This window comes from Toxorhynchites rutilus, chromosome 3 (genome assembly GCF_029784135.1).
Source record: "Toxorhynchites rutilus septentrionalis strain SRP chromosome 3, ASM2978413v1, whole genome shotgun sequence".
Classification (NCBI taxonomy): domain Eukaryota; kingdom Metazoa; phylum Arthropoda; class Insecta; order Diptera; family Culicidae; genus Toxorhynchites; species Toxorhynchites rutilus.
This window is the reverse complement of record NC_073746.1, coordinates 82,768,603-82,785,357: the sequence shown is the minus strand read 5'-3', so window position 1 is coordinate 82,785,357 and position 16,755 is coordinate 82,768,603. Positions and strand designations below refer to the sequence as shown.

General features: G+C 38.0%; 1 protein-coding gene across 9 annotated transcripts in view; it reads left to right on the top strand.

The window, feature by feature from the left end:
- The first annotated feature begins 6,826 nt into the window (after nt 1–6,826).
- The window catches only part of LOC129774360 (adenylate cyclase type 3), a 116,873-nt gene continuing 106,944 nt past the window's right edge, over nt 6,827–16,755 (top strand). For 3 of the 9 annotated variants that reach the window (XM_055778090.1, XM_055778089.1, XM_055778085.1), the window contains exon 1: nt 6,827–7,055. The gene's annotated coding sequence lies outside the window, so the exon portion shown is untranslated. Of the gene's footprint in view, nt 7,804–16,755 lie in introns of all 9 variants that reach the window. The other 6 variants (XM_055778083.1, XM_055778086.1, XM_055778082.1 and 3 more) reach the window with 4 other exon arrangements.

Genomic DNA, 16,755 nt, shown 5'->3' with positions numbered 1-16,755 from the left:
CTAGAGCTTGTGCACCTGTTCTACAACAATGCGCAGTGTAGAATACACTCTAATCCCGCCTACTGTCGTCGTAGTGTATTCTGAATGTTATCTAGGATAACTTTGCACAGAACTTTGAGTACAATGCATACAAACAATATTAAAGGGTGAGTCGATAATTATTGCGGCACTTCTAAACTTGCGTAAGAACATCCATACCTCTCACGCTAAAGGTCACGAGTTCAATTCTTATTCCCGACAATCTTCCAAAAATGGAAGTAAAAGTGACGAATCAGCCAAAATGTCCTGAAAGTCACTAAAATAGAGAAAAATAAAAACTAGCGTAACTATTTTCATCTTGACCGAAATTAATCCAATTTTGCCCAGTTTCTCTTTAGAGTGTTTGTCAACATCCGCCCAGTTTTGCAGCTGTCATCTGGATCCAGTTTTGCCAAAATCTGCAAACCGTTCACGAAAAAAAATTGTTCTACACGAAGCTGCTAATGAAATATCGGTGCTGCGTCATTGATGATCAGACTTATACCAAAGCGGATCGCCGGGACAAGAATATTTCAAGTTTGCTGTGGATGTGGATGTTTCAAACCGAAGAAGCTGACGAAATTCGCTTTGAAAAACCTGATTTTACAAACCATATGCACTTGTGATGAACGGATTGAACCATTCGTAAGCAAAGGCACGATAAACGGTGGGATTTACAAAACTGCAAAACAACTTTTTTCGCTTTCGAGACAGCACGATCAAAAACCGTTCTCTATTATAGCGACTTTGAACACATTTTGGCTGGTTCGTCACTATTACTTCCATTTTTGGAAGAATGGCGGGAGTGAGAATTGAACTCGTTTAGCGTGAGAGGTATGGATGTTACCACTACGCTAGATCGGCTCCCAAAAACCGTTGTTTTGGCCCGATGTGACTTCCTACCACTATGCCGTTACTGTAGACAGGGCCCGAAATCTTCGAAGGTGAAAAATGAAGACCGATTCTACTCTCAGTAGCTTCACTTCGACTAGAAATGCTTCGGCAGTCGCCCAAAACCAAAAGTGACTTGACTAGGAAATGAATTGACCAGCGTTAACTAGCGAGGATGACTGGTGAACTAGTCCAGTCAGTGGTTATTTTAACTGACGCGACTAATGAATACAAATCTGCGTGAAGAAGCCAAAAGTTACTAACTGAATACGGATGAAGTCAGTCAGATAGTCAGCTGACTATCCGCAGTTGACTATGACTATGCAGAGCCCTGACTGTGGATTTTCTGTTGAGAGACATGAAACCACCAAACTGTCCTGAATTTCGTCCGATCGAAGCCTATTGGCAATGATGAAGCGTGAAGACCAAAGGAGTGGTGTAGGACGAAAAAAATAAGGAGGGAGTAAAAAAACAGAGAAAAACGCACCAAAAACGGCTATATTCAAACTCACTCTAGAATTTAATCGGTGCATGTAAGCAGAAGTAAATACATATACTAAACATATATTTCAAAATTTTGGAAAGCAATAATTATCGACTAACTTTGTACGTTACGCCTCTCCAATTGTCGCATACAGCCGGGTTTTCCTTCTTGGGTACCTTAAGAATGATGCATTGTTGGGTCAGCTCTGAGCATCGCGACTGATATTCGGTCGACCCCTGTGGCATTGTTGGATTTCATACGTCGATTCCGTTCGAAGTGCTCGAACCAATTGGTTAACTTTAACTGGTGGATCGGGTCGGTTAACAAGTGACCAGACGCGTCTTTTACAGGAATATTTGTATTCAACTTCATCAACTTCATTCAGGTTTTGGGAAATGTCATAAAGGAGACAGATGTCACCTGTTGCAGCGGCTGTTTCCCCTCCGCACTGAAATGCATATAAAGGGTGTGTCAAATTGCATCACGGAAAAAACGCTATAGAAATTCGCCCAGTAGACCGATCCTTTTGAAAATATTAGACAGTAAAATAAAAACTATTAAACAACTTTTGGTATTTTCTTTTTATTCATACTTCGAGCCCAAGCCCGTATGCTCGCACCTTCCTCTTTACCCCGTCCATAAGGTTCTGTACAACGTCAGGTTGTAGTTTTTTTTGAACACAAATTCATTTTCTCTTGAAGTCCGCCTCCGATTTGACAACTTTTGGGTTCTTCCGGAGGGCCTGCTTCATAATCGCGCAATATTTCTCTATTGGGCGAAGCTCCGGCGCGTTGGGCGGGTTCATTTCCTTTGGCACGAAGGTGACCCCGTTGGCTTCGTACCACTCCAACACGTCCTTTGAATAGTGGCACGAAGCGAGATCCGGCCAGAAGATGATCGGGCCCTCGTGCTGCTTCAATAGTGGTAGTAAGCGCTTCTGTAGGCACTCCTTAAGGTAAACCTGCCCGTTTACCGTGCCGGTCATCACGAAGGGGGCGCTCCGCTTTCCGCAAGAGCAGATCGCTTGCCACACCATGTACTTTTTGGCAAACTTGGATAGTTTCTGCTTGCGAATCTCCTCCGGAACGCTGAATTTGTCCTCTGCGGAGAAGAACAACAGGCCCGGCAGCTGACGAAAGTCCGCTTTGACGTAGGTTTCGTCGTCCATTACCAGGCAATGCGGCTTCGTCAGCATTTCGGTGTACAGCTTCCGGGCTCGCGTCTTCCCCACCATGTTTTGCCTTTCGTCGCGGTTAGGAGCCTTCTGAACCTTGTATGTACGCAGGCCCTCCCGCTGCTTGGTCCGCTGGACGAATGAACTTGACAAATTCAGCTTATTGGCGACATCCCGGACCGAACTTCTCGGATCACGTCTAAACTGCTTAACTACGCGCTTGTGATCTTTTTCACTGACGGAGCATCCATTTTTGCCGTTCTTCACCTTCCGGTCGATGGTTAGGTTCTCGAAGTATCGTTTTAGTACTCTGCTGACCGTGGATTGGACGATTCCCAGCATCTTACCGATGTCCCGATGTGACAACTCCGGATTCTCGAAATAAGTGCACAGGATTAATTCACGACGCTCTTTTTCGTTCGACGACATTTTTCCAAATTTACGAAAAATTGACAGTGAAGCATGGCCAACGTGATCTATACACTCTTATCTGATTATAAGCGAAAGCTGAAGATATAATTAAATTTCTACAGCGTTTTTTCCGTGATGCAATTTGATGTGACACACCCTTTAAACCATCGAAAAAAACTAAATGAACGATAACTTCGTCAAATATGCTTCTTTTCATATACCGCACAAAAAAAATCGTCAAAAAAAAACCGCACAAAAAAAATCGCACAAAAACAAATTCGCACAAAAAAAACCGCACAAAAACAGGTTTTACTGTATATAAAAATGGAATTCTGTTTGCCTGTCTGTCTGTCTGTCTGTCTGTCTGTCTGTCTGATTCTTATGGACTCGGGAACTACTGAACCGATCGTCATGAAAATTGGTATGTAGGGGTTTTTGGGGCTGGGGAAGGTTTTCATGATAGTTTGAGACCCTCTCCCCTCTCTGAGGGGGGGCTGCCATACAAATGAAATACAAATTTCTGCATTACTCGAGAATTAATCAAGCAAATGAAACCAAATTAGACATATGGAGGTTTTAGGGTGCAATAAATGTTTCTATGGTGAGTAGACACTCCTCCCGTCTCTCTAAGGGTGGAGGAGGGCGGCCATACAAATAAAGCATACATTTCCGCATAATTCAAGAACAAATCAAGAAAACGGAACTAAAATTGGCATGTGGAGGTTCTATGGGGAAGAAACATTTCTAAGGTGGTTCGACACCCCTCCCCCTCTCTAAGGGGGTCTCCCATACAAATGAGACACAAATTTCTGCATAACTCGAGAATTAATCAAGCAAACGAAACCAAATTTGGCATGTGGAGGTGTTAGGATGCTCTAAATGTTTCTATGGTGGTTCGACACTCCTCCCCGTCTCTTAGGGTGGGCTGTCATACAAATGAAAAACAAATTTCTGCATAACTTGAAAACTAATCAAGCAAATGGAGCCAAATTTGGCATGTGAAGATTTTAGGGGGCACGAAACGTTTCTATGGTGAATGGATACTCGTCCCCCTCCCTCTCTAAGGGGAGAAGAGGGGAAGGGTCTGTCTTTATTCTATCATATTTTCTGTATCAAACATTTATTCCATGTAACGGAGAAACATGTTATTTGCAAATGGTTGATAAATCTTGAACGAGAATTGTGTCTTAAAATAATCTGATATTATAATGATGAGTTTTGGTAGAAGTACTAGGATTTTTTTTAATAAAAGGTAAATTCAACGGGGTCGATTAGAAGATCAATCAATGAACATTTCTGCTATTGGACTCATTAACTTGCGCTTAGTAAGAAAACGTGAATGTTTGAAGGTATTGATAAAAAAAAAATTTGTGCGGGACGAAGTTTGCCGAAGCTAGTGAGTTGATGTGTTGATCTACATCGACTTCAATATGATAAGGGATGTAATAGAAAGCCGCCTTCTTCGGCACCAGTCTATATGAGACTTAGTATAAGTAATATCAATAAGCTTTGCATCATTTGGACTCAAATTCAACTTGTTGATATCTGTAATGAATTGAATAATTGAACAAAATATATATCATACTAGTTTAGTAATTTTGAATGTTAAGATATCTTGTACACCGAAAGGTGTAGCTTGTATCGTGTGTAACATCGTGTAATTGGGTAACCAAGAGCAATGAACTTTATTACATCTGAAATTGAAAATTAGTTGTTATTTCCTCTGCATGAACAAATCATGAATATGTGGAGGCGATCTAGTGTAGTGGTACCATTCATACCTCTCATGCTAAAGGTCACGAGTTCAATTCTGTTACCGTTTAGAAATTAGTTCTTCAATTAATTAAGTTAGATATAGAATTAAATAAATTAGAGTATAGGAAATTTCAAATGAACTAGGATTTAAGTTAGCTATAAATATAATTACACACACATATACTCACACCGAACACATAAACCAGTTGTCGGGCGAAAACGCCATAAAAGCCGTGGATTGCGCAATAGATATTTGTTAAGCGACATCCGAAAAAGGGAACGATGGGAAAAGGAAAGCACTACTGGGTCTACAATAAAAGCTCTTTATCCAAGGCACAACAAAAGCTATTAAAGTGATCCCGATTATAGAAATTCAAATAAAACATTTGAAAACTGCAGTTCGACCTGAAAGGACGGAAGGATCAGGTATGGTTTTGGATAAAGAGCAAGACCCAGTAGTAACTCTGGACTTTCAATTTTTTCCCATCAGGACCCAATATTTTTGCCCTGAATTCAGATTCCCCGGAGCGAAACGATTTTGAGGAAGATTGCTGCCGTCCACGAAGCTCTGCAGCAACGAGCAACTTGAGTTACCAACCCTATAGTAACTCTTCGAGCTACGGCAAAGCTCGCGGCGCCCAGGTTTCGCTCGACAACATCCGGCCGGCCACATCACACTGACATATACACAAATGTAAGTTGAATAAACAAAAAAAAAGGAATCTATCTGTGTTTTTACTTGTGAACTGAATCCTTGATTTGTGCCCAAAAAGAGAGTGAGCCGATCTTGAGCCTCCGAGGGTCAAGCTCGAGCTAACCGAGTTAAAAGAGGCAGTTGAAAGCCCACCCTCAATGGTCCCCGGACATTTTGGATGGACGAACCAACCAAAATGTGTTAAAAGCCACTATAAATAGAGAAGAAAAATAGTTATAAAGATAACAAAATTCTTTAGTATTTCGAGATGGTGTATTTCCTAAATTCGATTAATTGATGGTTTATAGATATTACCATAGTTTATATCTAGGGGGTCTCCGTAGCCACATTGGTTGCGCGTTCGCTTAGTAAGCGATCGATCGTGAGTTCAAAACTCAGGGCCCTCATTGACCATCTTTGTGTTGTTACAGAATAGCTACGTCCACGCAACAATCATCAGCGATGGAGATCGATCCACGGTCGAAATAAGATCGTTTCATCCATACAACTGCTCTGCTCTGCCAGACACATCGGGCTGCTGTTCTATAAATAACTCAACAATGATCAATCAACTGTCTCCGCTGTCCGGTGGTCCAACTGGATAATGGAAGAACAGAAAGAATACCCTTACGCCTAAATGGCTACTGTGTGAATATACCATATGTAATGGTATAGAAGGAATACTGGCGAATGGCAACTGTGTAATGTGCTAATTATAGATATGATAACCATGTGACATGTACACGATTAAAATTCGGCTCTGTTACAGCTAAAATGCTAATGAGCCTTAAATAAATAAATGGGATAAAAAAAAATTGTTTATATCTCGCTTTACTTACCAAGTGGTGGTAGTGATAAAATATTCGCATGAAAAATTATATTGTATATAGTTTTTCATTCGATTTGCAGACAGTTGACTGTGCTAAAATCCTAACCGAGATTTATGACTCCATGATAGGGTATTATTGCTGTTAATTACGCATATATTCTCAACGGTCTAACGCAAGTCAGTTCGTACTCCAGCACACGACAACGTGCTTTTCCTGTTTCTGTATTTCTCAGAATCGAAAGACCTCTCATCTTCACCAGCAAAGGTTAGTACATAGATAATTTCACTCGCTTCATTGATGTTAGAAGCGAAAGAGCGAATCAATGTATATTTCCCGGCTGTTCAAACGTAAACAATTCCACCCACACAGCACTATGAAAATGGCGGGAAACTGCACGCCATGTGTTTTCCCGGATTTTCTTTCTCTCCCTCAGCTGCTTCTCTCCTGAAAGGAAAGAGCACAGAGACTAGCATGTCCTGCGATGAGAAGTTGTGGGAAAACTCCCGAGAACACAAGCTGGAGCTAGACTTGCGAGTTACGGTGTGCCTTGTCTTCAGTTTGTGAGTGAAGTTCGGGCTTGTCGGTCGCAATCAACCAGTCGCTCCTGGCAGTGGTTCCACGATTCGGTCGTTGTCCTAGTCTACCAAGTGTCCCTCACCAATACAGCTCCAAGGGCTGACCCCCGGGGGTTACGGAAACCTAAACTAACACATAAGCAACAATAATAATAGCAACAACATCCCAGCCGCAGCAGCAGTAGCATTCAAGTCTGGTTCACTGTTGAAGGAAATTACAGTGGTGAGAGTGTTTATGGTTGAAGTTTGGGATTCAAGAAGGAAGGGTGATAAATCTCTGTGCGAATATTGCTGTAGAACCAACGACAAGTTTATGGGTTAGATGAATTCTGTGCTCTTCTTCCATCTGAACCACATTGTACCCAGGGAAACCGCGGATGATGGCTGATTTTTTACGTATGCAGTGTGAATTCTGGCAGCGATGCATTCGCGTGTAGATATGTGAATTAGAGTTGTGCTGCTGGGTACACTTCTCCTGATTGAGAAATAGGGTTACGTAACAATTTTTGAGGTACTACTACAAGAGAGAAAGAGTATAGTTTGCGCTTGGAGAGGAGTTTTCGGGTTTAGGGTTCGCTGTAAGCAAACACATTGTGGCACATTGCTGCTGCCTCCCAGCCATGAGCTCTGCCGAATTGTTTTCTTACGAAGGGAAAGTGAAAAAGGATCTCTCTTAGTTCCGCTGAAGGAAAGCAAACCAATGTCGTCGGGAGCTCCAAGTGTCTATGAAAATAAATTCTTTTGTCGTTGTGTATGTGCCATTGAAAGAAAACAAAATAAAATCGCGTTGCGTTTCATACAATAGAGAAAATAATCGATAAATATCCCGGTTTGAGAATTTCCCGCTTAACACCAGACTGGAGAAGATTGAGCGATTTCGGGTGGTGTATCGACGACGGGGGATTCAAAGAACGGCTCTCAGAAACTCGCATCAACTTCTGTTTCAGCGTTTCAACTGGTGGAATGAAAAGGTATGGTGAACAAACATAAGCATTAAATGTTTCGTCTTTATTCGAATGTTAACGAACCGTAGAATTAAGCTGACAGGGAATTGATTGTAATGGAAAATTGTGTCGACAGAATTATTTTATTGTGCTCCGTCGTGTTGTTGAAATGTATTAAAAATTCAAATATAATGCAATTAAGAGAAGAGGTAGTTTCATTTGGACCATACCATTTAGATCCTTAGAAAATTGAAGCCAAATATCAACTCAACATCAAATTATGGGCTATAATTTGATTCGTCACAAAAAAAAACAATTTGTACTTAAAGCCAAGCTTATGCTCGAGGTGTTACAACTTAAAGGATAACATTTAAATGGACTTTTGACAAGCAACATCTTCGATTACGTTTTTTTCATAACACACAACCTTCGTGGAAATTGGGTGACTCTTGTCTGTGCTAAGTTTATGAAAGTCGGTTGTAAACCTCCCAAGAAAATATCGCTTCGTCATTAGATGCGTCTCGTCATCTCGCAGCTCAACTGAATTATCATACACACCTAATAGTGGTTCAGCATTAATCAACACTTGTCATAAGAGTGTAGTTGGGAAAACGACATGAACGACGAAATGACTTTTCGACTTCTACTGAGGCAGACATCCAATTTTGTTCCGTTGAATGAATCTCTGTGGCAGTACATAGAGTTAACTGTTAATAAACGTCGTAATGCTTAAGACTTTAATAATGGAATTCATCCGAGATTCATTCAGGGAATATGCTTTGTCCTTGAAAATGGACCAGTAAACAATATCATTGTTTTTATAAAGTATATACAGCAAGCGATGGAACAGTGAGACTTTCCGCAATTTTTTCGATAATTATGTGTTTGCTAGTCAACCCAAAGACAGAATAAAAAAAATTGTTTTCCACGTTGAATACAACCTAGTTATTAAATAAGTATATTTTTCGAAAAGTTTTGTTCCAGCTGCAGATGGCAATTATGATCGGCCACTCCAGGGTGTATTTTCCCAGAAAAAAATGACAAATGAAAGACCAAACAACAGAGCAGGTAGATCGTATTATCATCTGCATCGCCAAGAAAAATAAATTTATAACATAAGCAAGAACTTGTGTTATGATCACTAAGGATCTTGGAAGGCGACCTGGTGTAGTGGTTAACATCCGTACCTCTCAAGCTAAAAGAGTTCAACTCTCACTCCTGAGGCGCCGTGTTCTGATCTGAGCAGAAGAGCGAACCATCAGAAAAGACCGAATGAGGTCGATTTGGGCTAGACACAAACATTTTAGTCTCACTAGGGTAACCATGTTGCACTAGGGTAACTATGAAAAAACGGGTCTTTAACGTTTATATTTCAAATTCTACATCAAAACCGTCTTCCTATGACTTTCAGAGCTTATCAATACCAACATTTTGCGATGCAGAACTTGTCAATATCTTAATTCTACACAAAGTTATTGATGTTTTTTACCCAAAAACTCATGATTTCAATTTCAATTTACTCAAAAACAAAAAATAACATAGTTTTGGAAAACAAATATTATATAGAGTGAAATTTGATCTTTCTAATTCCATCAACAAACATTTTTTATTTTTTTTTGAGAAGAAATATCAATTACTTTGAGTGAAATTGATATATTGACAAGTTCTGCATCGCAAATGTTTGTATTTGTAAGTTCTAAAAGTCGTCCGAAGAGAGTATGTATGTAGAATTTGAAATAAAAAAGTTAGAGTAAAAAAAACCCGTTTTTTCATAGTTAACCTAATGCAACTCAGATAAAAGGCGTTAAAAACAACTTTGTGGGAGATATTTATTGTTTAGACAAAAATTGTCTTAGACAAAGTTGTTACATAAAAAAAGCGCTCATTTTTATGTTATCAAAAATAGGGTGACCAAAATTGTCGATGAAATGAAAAATCTAACTTCTTATCTTTATAGATAGATATAAAAATAGTTCAACAATGTTGTAGCCCCAGTTATTTCAAACAACTTTATAGAACAAAGCTTTTTTCTATCTTTTAAAATAATCGTTTAACGCTTTTTTTCTAAGTTGCATTAGGGCGACCATGGGAAAGCGTGTTTTTTCTGCTTTCACTTTTATATTTCAAATTCTACATCAAAACTGTCTTCGTACGACTTTTAGAACTTATCGATACCAACATTTTGCGGTGCCGAACTTGTTTATATCTTAATCCTACTCAAAGTTATTGATGGTTTTTTACCCAAAAACTCATGATTTCAATTTTAATTTACTCAAACACAAAAAATAACATTTTGAAAATCACACATCATGTAGAGTGAAATATCCTCTTTCAAATGCCGTCAATAAACTTTGTTTACGTTTGCCCCAGAAAGAATGACAAACAAATGAAAAGAGCGTGTTTTTTGGGAAAAAAATATCAATAACTTTGAGTAAAGTTGAGATATTGACAAGTTCTGCATCAAAAAATATTAGTATTAGTAAGCTCTAAAAGTCTTTCGAAGACAGTTTGCATGTAAAATTTGAAATATAAAAGTTTGAGCAAAAAACAGTTTTTTAAGGTGACCCTAACGTAACTTATAAAAAAGGCGCTATATCGGTTATTTCAAGAGATAGAAAAAAACTTTGTTCTACAAAGATGTCTCAAATAATTGGAGCTACAACATTGTCGAACTATGTTTACCTCTACAGGGAAACTTCGATATAACGTCACTCGATATAATGAACATTTTACCTCGATATAACGTACACATTTCCAAAGTGTAAAGGAAAAAAACATTCAATATTTTTTTCCTGATAAAACAATGAATTATCTGTATTGTGATGCTAAAACAAGTTTTGTACCTTCAATCAATCCCGAAATACAGCTGGTTTTGTGATTTCGGATTCTAAATGAATCAAGCTTTAATCAACAGTACGAAGGAAAACATCATGAGAAAGGCGGGCTTCGTCTCCTGATTGAAGTCATTAATTAACTTTACCAAAACAGCAACACACTAATGTATTATAGACTACGTTTGTGAGTGATTTATTATGCTTCGATATAACGTACAATTCGATACAACGTACAATTTTGAAAGTGAAATGTACGTTATATCGAAGTTTATCTGTATCTATTAGAAATAAGAAAGTTAGATTTTTTATTTCATCGACAATTTTGGTCACCCTATTTTTGACAACATTAAAACGAGCGCTCTATCATGAGTAACAACTTTGTCTAAGACAGTTTTTTCTAGAGAATAACTGTCGAGCTCTAAATGCTAATTTCCACTTAAATGCATCTCCTGTGCCATTGTGCATTGGCGAGAACGAAATTTGATTCAATTTTTGAATTATTAAGCGTCTCCATAATCTGCTAATCATCTAGAACACAAGTGCGAGGGTTTTATTCGGACAATACAGTACCTTCGAACGTATTGGACAGGATCTTGTAACTAAGAAAAAACATTCCTAAACCTTTCATCGTTTAGCTAGAATATGAAAAAAGTTAAAAAAACTATTGACCTGAATAAAGCATTGCACACTCAAAATCCGTACAAGTGTATGTTTTGTAGCGCACGCTCAGTGACCGCGTGATTTTTAGACATTTCTCCTTTTGATGAAACATGATCCAAAGGACGGTAGTCTGCTTATCCGATTCCCACGCGTATAAATATCAATGGTGTACAAACGGTGACTATTACCTCCAACAAATGGACTTGGTAGTAGTTGGGATTGCTATTTTGGTCGGCATTTCTTCCGGAAATGTTTCCATATAGACAACACTTCAAGCAATTTAAATTGGTGATGTCCGGTAATCGTTCGTTGATTCGATTAAACGAATAATGACTGCATGAATCGATTATCATTCGAACGATTACTACGCAATCGATTAATGGAGCGAACGAATAATTTACGTCGATTGATCCATTCAAAGTTCTGAGTAAACCCACTATGGTAAATTCAGTTTGTTCTCCGATAAATTGTGTTGATAACATAAAATTTTCTATGTCGAGATGTCTCACGGATCTCTTAGACTACGTGTGTTTTATCAGCGACATTTTGCATTGCTATTTGTCATTAAAATTAAAATCGTCAGCGTTGCATTGGGTTCTCATTCTGTTTGGTCCGTCGGTGTTAGGTCAAAGTCACAAGATTAAAAATTTCGAGTTATTGATTACATCAGGTCGAGCATTTTGTAAGCTACTGTGGTGTGGTAACACTTATCCGATTTGGAAAATCAAGCGTACAAAAGGAATAACGGAACGAAATTGTGTTCCGAAAGATTAACAAAAACCCCATTATAGCATTAAACTTCAAGTTCGTTTTTCTCGAAATCAAGAAAATGTCACATATTCCGGTCTGACTTAACACCGACCGAATCATCAACCGATGAATCATTGAGCTGTTCATCATAGGAATCTCAAGTATAACTACAAATCAACGCCAATGCGAAAAGCTGTTAAATTGATTGCATTGATACAAATTGATGCAAAAGCATCAAAATGACAATTATATGGTTTGAAATTTATTGTTCAAGCGTATTTAGATACTTTTAATCCAGAGAGAATAGGATTACAAATATTCAAATGCGTTAGTCGAATTAGAAGATCAGTGTTCAGATTTTCATTTTACGCATATATTCTAATTTCGCTTTCAAATTCTGGAAGAGCATTTCGACAGTCATTCAGACTCTCACGACAGGTATGGAACCTATAAATTAGAATTGGTCTTCAGAATTGAACATGTAGGAAGTAATGAAAGATGTTTAACGCTTATAATTCGATCATTTCCTAACATGTCATAAAATATCACTCTCAAAGGGGTGACGCCCACTACCATAATAATTTTATTGTTCCGGAAATTTTTCTTCAAAATTTGAATGAACTTCACCCGTTAGTGATTCTTCTTTGTTCATTTCTTAGAGGCTTTACACTTGAAAGTTCATTCTTCTTGGCTCAATGATTGATGGTATTATTTAGTGAGAAACTTCACCATGGAAATGTTTAATAAAAAGAATCATTGATCATTTTTTCGTTTTGGATGGGAGAAAGGCTGCTGATACGAGTGAAGACATCCGTTATCAAATGGAGAGTAACGATTCAGCTTTCATGAAGTGCCTTTCTACAAGCACTACAGGATTTGTAGACCACTCTTCGAACTTAGGAGGACAACACGCTTTTGATGAGAACTGATGAAGTTTCGCAGTTTCAACTCATAGCATATGCTCCTAAGCCACACAAGTGTGATAGTATAATGACTATCGCAAACTCAATGGATCGCTCATCGTAATGTTGTAAAATCAATTTATGCGAACTACGTTGGACTGATTACTGCCATTTAAGATCCTTCCGAGAACTCGAATACTAGATCAAGTTCATGGCCCCATCTTCTAGTAGTTTTGGTTTTCACTTTCCTGTGTTATCTATACTTCTGGTGCGATGTACTACGTGGAATAGATCTGGCGCAGAACTAGTTGCAAACCAAAAAAATTTATCTGAGTAACGTTGCGACCAGACTCAATGCATTGATAATTTTTCCTGTTGGGAGTTACAAGAGCGACAAAAATCGTCAAGAGGAATAACCGAAATGCTTAAGGTGAAGGTGGAAGCTAGCCATTGTAGTAGTATAGGTAAAACCACGTGTAAAAATGGGGTAATAGTGTTTGTGAGAGAAGAGCAAAGCACATGTAAATAGATCAATTCACTTATCAGACTGTGTGGCGCTTCATTGACACGAGTCTTTGAATACATTTGAAAAAAAAATAACAATTCAATACTGAAGTTAAATGTATGAACGATATGTTCTGATGAACCATGCCAATTGCAAACATAAATATATAGAAGGGGTATTTTTGCATATGAAGTAAAATTCTGATTATACGCGAGCGTAACATGTGCAAATTTATAACACATGCGAATTGGGGCTCTTTTGATATTAACAAGTTCTACCGCATAGTAACTCGATGCTGATAATTCCTCAATATTTTCCTTCGTTGGTCCTATTGTTTTCACATATTCACTTTGGAGAACCTTGACCCTTCTCTTCGTTGGCTGAGACATTTTGATTGAATGTAATACATTTCCGTTTATTGTTTTTGAAAGCATAGGCAGCCGTGGCAGTGTTCCGAGCTCTGCAATACAATTTTCTTACCCAATATTAAAGTTGATAAAACTTACACTATAGACCCATTAAACGTAAAAATAATGATTGTATTGATATCAACACTATTTTATTCTATTGATTTTCATGACATGAAAGGCTATGAATCAGGAATAACATTTTATTGAGTGGTTTTGATAGCTGTTTCGATGATGTTGTCTGGCATCAGTGTCGAAAAAATAACGATGCTTTCACCAATACAAACTCAACCATTGCCGAAGATTGAAAAATGAAAATTTAACTTTCAGAGCACAGAGCACCCTAAGGTGAAGGTGGAAGCTAGCCACAAATGGCTGCCACAATGGCGCTCATTTCTTTCATCTTCGTCCCTCACCCCTCGCCCGAAAATCAATAATTTCGCGAAACAGTGTGAAGAAAATTATCGTTTTCGCACACTTCCCATGGAGTAATATCAACCAAAATTTAATCGATTACTCACAAGATATCAAATTTTCATCTGCTGTCGCACTGTATAGTGAAAAACGTCGGAAAACTCGAGCAAGTGCATCTGAAAGTTAAATTTTCATTTTTCAATCTTCGGCAATGGTTTTGTTTGTGTTGGTGAAAGCATCGTTATTTTTTTGACACTGATGCCAGACAACATCATCGAAACAGCTATCAAAACCACTCAATAAAATGTTATTCCTGAGTCATAGCCTTTCATGTCATGAAAATCAATAGAATAAAATAGTGTTGATATCAATACAATCATTATTTTTACGTTTAATGGGTCTATAGTGTAAGTTTTATCAACTTTAATATTGGGTAAGAAAATTGTATTGCAGAGCTCGGAACACTGCCACGGCTGCCTATGCTTTCAAAAACAATAAACGGAAATGTATTACATTCAATCAAAATGTCTCAGCCAACGAAGAGAAGGGTCAAGGTTCTCCAAAGTGAATATGTGAAAACAATACGACCAACGAAGGAAAATATTGAGGAATTATCAGCATCGAGTTACTATGCGGTAGAACTTGTTAATATCAAAAGAGCCCCAATTCGCATGTGTTATAAATTTGCACATGTTACGCTCGCGTATAATCAGAATTTTACTTCATATGCAAAAATACCCCTTCTATATATTTATGTTTGCAATTGGCTTGGTTCATCGGAACATATCGTTCATACATTTAACTTCAGTATTGAATTGTTATTTTTTTTTCAAATGTATTCAAAGACTCGTGTCAATGAAGCGCCACACAGTCTGATAAGTGAATTGATCTATTTACATGAGCTTTGCTCTTCTCTCACAAACACTATTACCCCATTTTTACACTATTAAGGTGAAGGTGGAAGCTAGCCATTGTAGTAGTATAGGTAAACCCACGTGTAAAAATGGGGTAATAGTGTTTGTGAGAGAAGAGCAAAGCAAACGTAAATAGATTAATTCACTTATCAGACTGTGTGGCGCTTCATTGACACGAGTCTTTGAATACATTTGAAAAAAAAATACAATTCAATACTAAAGTAAAATGTATGAACGATATGTTCTGATGAACAATTGCAAATATAAATATATATAGAAGGTGCATTTGCATATGAAGTAAAATTCTGATTATACGCGAGTGTAGCATGAGCAAATTTATAACACATGCGAAATGGGGGCTCTTTTGGTATTAACAAGTTCTTCCGCATAGTAACTCGATGTTGATAATTCCTCTATATTTTCCTTCCTTGATCGTATTGTTTTCACATATTCACGTTGGAGAGCCTTAACCCTTCTCTTCGTTGGCCGAGGCATTTTGATTGAATGTAATATTTTTCCGTTTATTGTTTTTGAAAGCATAGGCAGCCGTGGCAGTGTTCCGAGCTCTGCAATACAATTTTCTTACCCAATGTTAATGTTGCTAAAACTTACATTATATACCCATTAAACGTAAAAATAATAATTGATATCAATCAATACAATTTTATTCTATTGATTTTCATGACATGAAACGCTATGACTCAGGAACAACATTTTATTGAGTGGTTTTATAGCTGTTTCGATGATGTTGTCTGGCATCAGTGTCGAAAAAATAACGATGCTTTCACCAATATAAACAAAACCATTGCCGAAGATTGAAAAATGAAAATTTAACTTTCAGAGCACTTGCTCGAGTTTTCCGACGTTTTTCACTATACAGTGCGACAGCAGAAGAAAATTTAATATCTTGTCAGTAATCGATTAGAGTTTGGTTGATATTACTTGATGGGAAGTGTGCGAAAACGATCATTTTCTTCACACTGTTTCGCAAAACTATTGATTTTCGGGCGAGGGGTGAGGGAGGGAGATGATAGAAATGAGCGCCATTGTGGCAGCCATTTGTGGCTAGCTTCCACCTTCACCTTAAATCAATTTAAGCAAGACACATGTTAGCGGTATCTGACAACTAATTTCCAAACTGACAAATTTCTACGACGATGTTTCGGACATGGACATTTGAAGGCCGCAGCAATCATACTGGACGATGCCAATTATAAGACTGCATTGGAAGTGTTACAGTTCATCAGGAAATTCTTTTTCTAAGAAACGTTTCAAAATTTTACAGTGAGCTGTTTCTTACGATTTGCGTTTCTGTGGCAGCTAGTGAAAGAATACACGATCTAAATCGGGTCGACAGGTGATTTCAACAAGCCATATGCCACACAGCACACGAATTATTATCGTTAGAATACCAGCCGAAAAGTAACTCGAAGTTGGGCTTCACGTATGGATCACCAGAAAAGTAGCTGTGAACAGCATTTACATGAAATAATCTTAAACAAAGGCAAGGATTGATACAACTCCCAATAATGAATGTTATATTTCTTACAATTTTTCTGTTTCTGTTCTAAATTAAAAACCTTTCTAAATCAT